Here is an 8203-nt window from a genome sequence, read left to right on the forward strand (position 1 = left end):
GTTCAGAAGACACGGGGGCAAGAGAAGAATGAAATCGTAGGCAATGATCTAAATCGCTATTGTATCTACTCTTCGATGGATCGCCAGGCAATGACACCCTGCAACTCCTTCCTCATTTCCTCACGACTTTGCTTGAAAGCAGCCATAGATTCCTCCACCTCCTACTCGCTCTCGATATGGATCTTCCTCAAGTCACCCATTAGTTCCTCAAGGACCGCTGTCAGTGTCATCCCTGAGGCACTGCTCTGCTCATGCAACATCTTCTAGCCGGTGGCCTCCTCCACCTTCTCGGTGAGCGCCTTGAGGAGCTTCGCATTGTCACCCATGAGTTGCTCGACGAGGCCGGTCGCCTTGTCAACTTAGGCATCGCTAATCTCGAGAAGCTTCGTCAAGCCGTCGACCAGCTTCTGCTGCTTAATGAGGCCAGCGAGAATGTCGTCATCGCTGGCCAAGGACTTCAGCAACACCAGCTCATCGCGATCGCCGACGCGGCGAGTGCGCTTGTGAGAGCCCTCGCGTGCCCATGAGAGCTCGTTCGAGGGCTCCACGACGCGCCGGGACATCTCTGCTGCGGTTGCCGCTTCGCGGCGGGACCTCTCTAGTGCTTCAGCGGCCTTGGTCTTTGCTGCCTGGTTATATGCCCACCCGAAACTCCTCCTACCGGTCATGGCGGAATGACTTGACAGGAAAGACCAGTTTTGTAGGTGATGAGGAGTGGAACCGTGAAGTAATTTTCTAGTGGGTAGCTTTTATAGCCGTTGCTAAGTGTGAACACATATTAGTTTGATCTGTTTGAACAAATTTGCAATTACTTATTGTGTTGTATCTGCAATGTGAGGAGAAACAGAGTGAAAATTTATTGATGGTTCTAGGCCCATAAAGCCCCGTTTTGTTGTTCTGTCTCATTGCAAATAGTTCTTTTGGATCAACCGTATGCCACGCATCGGAAGCCCGAAACATGGGCCCTTGTTCTCGGATGTACGTGTACGTGTCTGCCCACTATCACACAGGGTCATGATATCACCATCGTGTCCTATGGATGCGTTGTCGCGTCTCCCACGGGGTGCGAGAAGGTTGACCACGTGGTTGCTTGTCGTGGCGTCCCTGTTTTTTTCTTTTTTTTTGCGGGTCCGTGGCGTCCTTGCGCGCGCTCTACTCGCTGTTGAGGCAAATTTACAATGGTAACGGTTAATAATTGTCTTACATATTCAGGATAATTTAAAATGCCACATGCAGCAAGACACAAAACACTCACGACCTACTTATGCATACAATTATAATAAAATATAGGCTAAAAAACTGAGCCGACGGCCTTCCGACGACAGTCTTCTCGGACTCCATGATCAGCATATCACCCTTGCAGCCATTTATTATGTGTAACTAACTAATCATCGCACATGAGTACTCGCAAACGCATCGTGTGCGATACTCCTAGCCACCGCAAGCAACTAGTTTGCATTTTTCAAAGTTTTTTATATGAACATAATCACACACGAACTTACTATAGTAACTGTCAGTGTTATAATTTCTCATCCCAAATAGTTCATCCGAGTGGGCTGTTTGCTGCATATTACACACATCTGGTTTACACAAATTGTTTGTGTTCTTTTGGCTGATCGCAAATGCGGCATATCACACACATCTTGTTAAGATGAACCATTTCCATTCTCTTGCCTAATCAAAAATAGTTTATCCGAGTGAACCGTATGCCGTATATCACACACACCTTGATTTGGCTGACCGTTTCTGTTGCATTCCCTAATAGCACACAGTTCATTGGAGGGAACTGTATGCCGGATATCGCACACACATTGATATGGCTGCCCGTTTCTGTCGTTCTTCCTCATCGCAAACAGTTCTGCTGAATTAACCATATGCCCTGCATCGCACATGCAACTAAAATGTGAACCGTGTTTGATGCATCCGTCATCGCAAACGTTTTGGACATTTTTGACGGTTCTCTGACACCACCGTTTGCGATTATTGCATCGCATACAGTTTCTCGAAGGGTCTCTGATCGTAGTGTCGCGTTAGCAACATCCTGCACTAGTGCAGTGTCACTGACAGGCCGGCCCCACAACATGATTAACCTAATAACAACAATTTTATAAATAAGTTAACTAGTTAACATAAACAGTCACTGACATGCGGGGCCCTGCTACTAATTAACCTTAGTTTAGTTTAAATAAACTCTATTTAATACTAACAGAGCTGACAAGTGCGTCCCAGTGGCCCCACTGGTCAGATTTGACTCTGGCCAGCTGGGTTTGACCTACTGACATCATCATGATGTTTTGCTGGCGTCACCATACACTGTTTTGGATAATTTGAATTAAATAATTCCTGATATTCCAGAAAATGTTTAAATCTTTGAAAATCAGTGGAAATTAAACCGTAGCTAAGATCAAAAAACTTTCTACATGAAAGTTGCTCAGAAGGATGAGACGAATTTGATCATGTCGTATGTTTCCATGTTGGAACCCTCTACGTAGGTGAGCCCGTAGCTTTTAGCCCATTTCCGGTAGATGAATAGTGCATATGAACCGGTTAATAAATCCAACTTAAAACCTAAAATTACTAATATGACTTAGACATATCTTTAGGCAACCCTGCACTGCACGTTAGCGTAGCATAGTCTGTGTTGCATATGATTACTGTGTATTTATCTGTTTGTTCCCCCTCTTCTCTCCGGTAGACCCCGAGACCAATGTTGTCCCAGTGAACGACTACGTCACTGACGGCACCACTGACGACCCTGCCTTTGCCGCTAAGCAACCAGGCAAGCAAACCCCCCTTTTTCATTCCGATATCGCCTCTTCTCTTCTCTCTTATGCTTGGATTAGAAATTGCTGCTGCTACTGCTTTACCTATTATGATGCATAGCCTGATCTTATAACCTGCTATTTTTACCTACCCGTTTATCCTAAACTGCTTAGTATAGTCTGGTTAGAGGAGACCCATCAGAGACCCCATGCTGACCCAACTGCCCCGCTGGATTATTAGAAGACCCGATCAACAGGATTGAAGACCAGGCACCTCACAACACTCCCTTAGTTATACGACACCACATCGTTACTATCGGGTGCCGAGGGTAATACCTCGTTAGCACTTCTGATGCTAACTCTGTGGAGTAGTTACCTGGTCATGGTCATCGAGGATTATTCCTCCTTTTCCACTTCTGGTAACGACGATGTCGTGCAACCCCTCAAGTGTGAACCTTGAGGGTGGTTCCTCCTACGTTCACCTTGATGATTACATCGAGTGGAATCCACCGAGGGTGATTCCTCAGAGTTTCCCCTGGTGTTTGGACACACGGATACTTGGACTTTACAACTATTACTTGGAAAGGCGGGTTGACCCTGAGGGGTACCCGCGAGTGATGTGGAGATGGGTTGACCTGGAGGGTACTCGAGAGTCGAATACGAGGCGTGGCCGAGCATTCTTAGCCCTTGCCGCAAGTCCTCGAGACGAGGCAACGGGGTCACATCTTTCACAGGTCTCTGCTCGTGACCGCACTACCAACACACTAAAGGTTTGGATATTTGATCCGAGGGGCCTCTGGCCTAATAGCACTAACCATCACGTGGGCATAGTATGGGCGTTCTGTGTCGTATGCATCAGCCTAAGCTTAATAGACGTCAGCGACTGAGAGGCGCGCGCCGGGTTGGACTGGAATGCCTCGCCTTGTATAAGGGGGGCTAGGTCTGCTCACCGGTCGCGTACACAATGTGCAGGAGTGCAAAGGGCAATGGGCCCGTGACCCCTGCGCTCTTAGGATGTAGACCGGCGTGCTGACCTCTCTATTAAGCCTAGGTCATGTTGCGGCGTATCGTTTGGCCGAGGCCGGGCATGACCCAGAAAAGTGTGTTCGGCGGGAGTTAATCGAGCGTGGTGGGTAAGTTGGTGCACCCCTGCATGGAAGAAAACATCTATTAATAGCCTGTCTGTCGGATATCGGGTTCCGGCAAAACCCTGAAGGTTCGAACTCTGGGGTGCGCACGAAGATTTCCTCCCACCGACTCACGCCCTCAGCCTCGCCGCGGTCCCTAAGCTAGATCGATGAACTCACATCACAAGAGACACAAGGTTTATACTGGTTCGGGCCACCGTTATGGTGTAATACCCTAATCCAGTGTGTGGTGTGGTGGATTGCCTCTTGGGCTGATGATGAATAGTACAAGGGAAGAACAGCCTCGCGAGGAGAGGTGTTCTTGTGGTTGGTGGTGCGGATGAGCTTAACTTGTCTCTAGATGAGATGCCTCCAGATCAGATGAGATCTACTATGGTGGCTAGCCCTATTTATAGAGGCCCTTGTCCTCTTCCCAAATATTGAGTGGGAAGGGATCCAACAACGGCCATTTTGAAAGGGGACAACTAGTACATGCTATCTTGACTAAAGGTGGTCTTCGCCTGCCAAAGGTGCTGGTGATGACGCCGTCTTGGGCTCCACGGTGACCTACCTCCTGCCGCTCTGTTGGTCTTGGTCTCATTGCACTGATATGGAAACCTTTGCTTGATGCCTCGGTACTCCGCGCCTGCGCTTGCCCCCTTTGCAGCAAAGAGGAAACAAGGACACTGCGCTGGCTGGCGCCCGCCTGGCCTTGATCGTCATGGCTTGCGTCATGGGCACCTCGCGAGGTACCCCTTGCCTTGATCTCTCCGCCTCCTCACGAGACTTCCTGGTGAGGCCACTCCTAAGGAGGCCTTGTGTCATCCACCCCGCAAGGCTTGGCCCCTCGCGAGGGTCTTGAGTGTTGGTTGATGAAGATGGGCCACCCTGGGCCACCGATTGAGCCACGCCACAGGCCGCAGGCATGCAAGTCTGGGGACCCCCGTTCCCAGAACGCCGACAGTAGCCCCCCGGGCCCAAGGCATGCTCGGACTTGGCTTAGCAGTGAAGCCAAAGGGCAAGTGCGGAGCGCCGCGGGCCCCAACAACCCATGACCTTGATTGACGTGTGGCGACTGATTGGACGTGGGCGTCTCTGCTTCCCCATGCTCCCCCAATATCCGCCTGGCTAGGCGGCCACGACGCTCTGCACAGCTATTTCCTCCTTACTGGCAGTGTGCTTCCTATTCCCCCTTCTTCCTTGAGTCCCTGCTTCCGCTTCCAATCTGACTTGAGCTCTACCCTCTCCATTGCTATGGCGCCAACTAACAAGGAGAAAGGGAAGAAGCCTCTGTCCTCAACCAATTCGCCCTTGGCAATCGAGCCCGCCGTCGGCCGGTCGCTGGTGCTCAATCTGGAGGCCATGGGGAAGGTCTGTCCTGCACTCCCCTCCAGCTTCAACGAGTGTGGAAAGACGATGGCTTGGCCTGTGTCCCACGCCTCCATTGACAGGACCATCACTGAGGTTCGATTCTTTGTCGACACCCTGTGGGCTGGCCTGGTTCCCCCTTTCTCCGCCTTCTTCAATGCAGTGCTTTCCCATTATCAGATCCATAGACGCATCTTGATCCCCAATCCGTCACCCTTCTCGCCGTCTTTGCCTTTGTTTGCGAAGCCATGGTGGGCATTGCTCCTTCCGTCGCCCTCTTGCGCCACTTCTTCTCACTGCCTGACCAACCCATCGCAATGCTCGGGGTGCGTGAGCTTCCAGGCAGTGGCAGAGACGGCCGCCTTGGGGATTGATCTTGACCTCCTGCCGTCAACGAGCGGGTTCCGTACGCGGTGGCTGTACGTGGATGTCGGTGTGCTTAGCCCTCTGCTCTCACCTCCATCGTTGCCTGACGTCCCCAATCCCGGCTGGGGCCACGAGAGACTCGTGAGCCCCTGGCTCTCCTTCGTCTGGTTCCGGCCGAGGAGGTTGAGAGATCTCGGTGTGATTGCACCCCGGGTGGTGAAGGAGTTCCTCCAGCATCGCATTGCTCCTCTCCAGTGCCATTCCAGGCTGATGTGGGCCTTGACCGGCGACCAGGATCATATGAGGCTTCAGGAGACGGACCTTGCACCTGAAGCGCTGAGGACGGTGCTTGAGGTCTTGACCGGCAGCCCCTCGCCAGGCGATATGCCGCAGGAGGGGAGCCTCTTGTATTTCAGCTCGAACAGTGTCGAATTCGCGAGACAGATGCCTTCCTTTGACGAATGGGGGTTGGCCTTACATGGCCGGGCGAGAATCCTGTCGCTGTGGCTCCTTTCCTCATCGCCAGCACTGATGTTGCCCCAAGAGTGGGCGCAAGGAGGCAAGCATCGCTCGAGGCTGGAGGCTCGGGCGTTGGGGCTCCAACGCCGCCTGAGGCTCCCGAGGCCGGAGCTCCTGAGGCCTTGGCAGGCCATCGGGGCGTGGTGCCTGATTGCTCCTCCCAGCTTGGCGCCCCTGAGATTGGCCGCCTGGGTTCTTCTCCATCCGTGCCACACGCTGGTCCTCACATCGAGCACATGGGTCGGTTCTGCGTGGACTTCGCTGCACTCCGCAAGAGGAAGGAGTCTTCGAGTTGTAGTGGTCACACTTTCTGACCATTGGAGCATAGGAAGTACTTCGCCATAGACGAGTAAGTACCTCATCCTTGTAATTCTTCAATTGGTGCTCCCTTTCCTGATTGTGACTCTTCAGGATCCCTCCTGTCAAGCCTGCGGAGTCTCTTGAGAAGTGACCTCCTCCGGCCTTGCCTTCATCGCCGGCCTTAAGCGTCCCGAGCCTGCATGCTGCCCCTGACGCGGGGTCAGCCGGAGAGGCACGCCTACCCGCAAGGTGTCTTGAGCCCGTACCCTTGCCGTCTTTCTTTCACGACCCTGCCCGGAGCATGGCTAGCCTGCCCAGGGATCCTGCTTTGATCGTGGATGACAGCTGGTTGGCGTCGATCTTTGGCTCCTCTACAGGGGATGACCATGCGCTGGTCCGGGTCCCTCGCGGGGCCCAGCCAGCGATCGTGGGGGCGCCAGCCCCCAGCCCCTGGCGAAGAGGGGCGTACCATCTCGGGGCCCGACGGTGCCAGCGATGGAGGATGACATCAGTAGCATGCTCAAGCTCGCGCGTAAACGAAGCATTGTCCGCCATGAGTTCCTCTGGAAGGCGATGGACGCTATGGGCCAGCTTGGTGGAGAGCTTGCGGATGTGGACGCGTGCCTTGAAGCTGAGGGCCTGCGGCTGATTGAGGAATGACGCAAGCTGAAGGTGGCCATCAACCTCGCGCGCCACCAGCACGAGCTTGATAACGCAAAGGCTGAGGCGTTTCTTGCGGCCTCACGAGAGGCCTGCTCCTGAGCTCTGGAGGAGGCTCGGGAAGCAGATTATCATCGTGAGATCGCAGAGAAGCGCGCGCGGGAGCTCCAAGCCTGGAGTGCCTCCCTGGAGCAGCAAGTGGAGCTGCGCCAGGCCGCCCTTGCGTCGCTGAAGGGGACGCCTGTCGAGGAGGAGGAGCTCCGGAGGCGTGAGGAAGCATTGACGCTGGAGTCCGCTGAGCGCAGTCTTGACCTTGAGCGCTTGGAGACGAGGGAGCACCAGGTCACCCAGGCGGAGGACGATGTTGGCACGCGCGAGGCTCCAATCCAGGAGGAGGTCGACCGCCGCGTGGCAGAGGCTTGCACAAATCTCCTGAGCAGGTATGACTTGAAGCTGGAGATGGTTGAGGCCGAAGCTGCGGGCAGGACTGCCGCCCTTAGGTCCAAGCTGACTGAAATGGAGTAGCGCTCTGGAGGCCACCGCAGCCGCCCTGGTCTCGGTGCAGACTGAGTTGGCCTCCACCTACGTTGAGTTGCTTCTTCTTTAACAGCGGGTCGATGACACCGAGTCCATTGCGCAGCAGAACAAAGAGGAAGTGCTTGAACGGTCGACGCTGGAGCACATGCACGGCCCCATGCTCCAGGAGCTTAGGAACAAGGCCAACACGACCCTGCCATATATGTGATGTGGACGCCCCGCATCCTCACGTGACCAACAATGCCAGTCATCTCTGCTTCTTCACTGAGGTGGTGACACGCCTGGAGAACCGCTCCGAGAGAGCTCGCCAACTTGTCGAGGAGCGGAGCCGCACCCTGCTTGGGCATGGATTTTCCCGCGTCTTCAGCCATCTCCAGAACACCGACCCCCACTTTGACTTCGACGCCGCCATGGCCCTGGTGCCCGAGGACTTCCGGGGCAACCTGGCGCGGTGGGTGGAGGACAATGTGGATGTGCTTGTTAGGGCCTTCGCTTCCGACAATGACGGGGTGGTAGTTGCGGCAGATGATGGCGACGTGGTCAATGGTGGTGACGGCGGCGCCA

Source organism: Triticum aestivum, chromosome 6B, assembly GCF_018294505.1.
Source record: "Triticum aestivum cultivar Chinese Spring chromosome 6B, IWGSC CS RefSeq v2.1, whole genome shotgun sequence".
NCBI lineage: Eukaryota > Viridiplantae > Streptophyta > Magnoliopsida > Poales > Poaceae > Triticum > Triticum aestivum.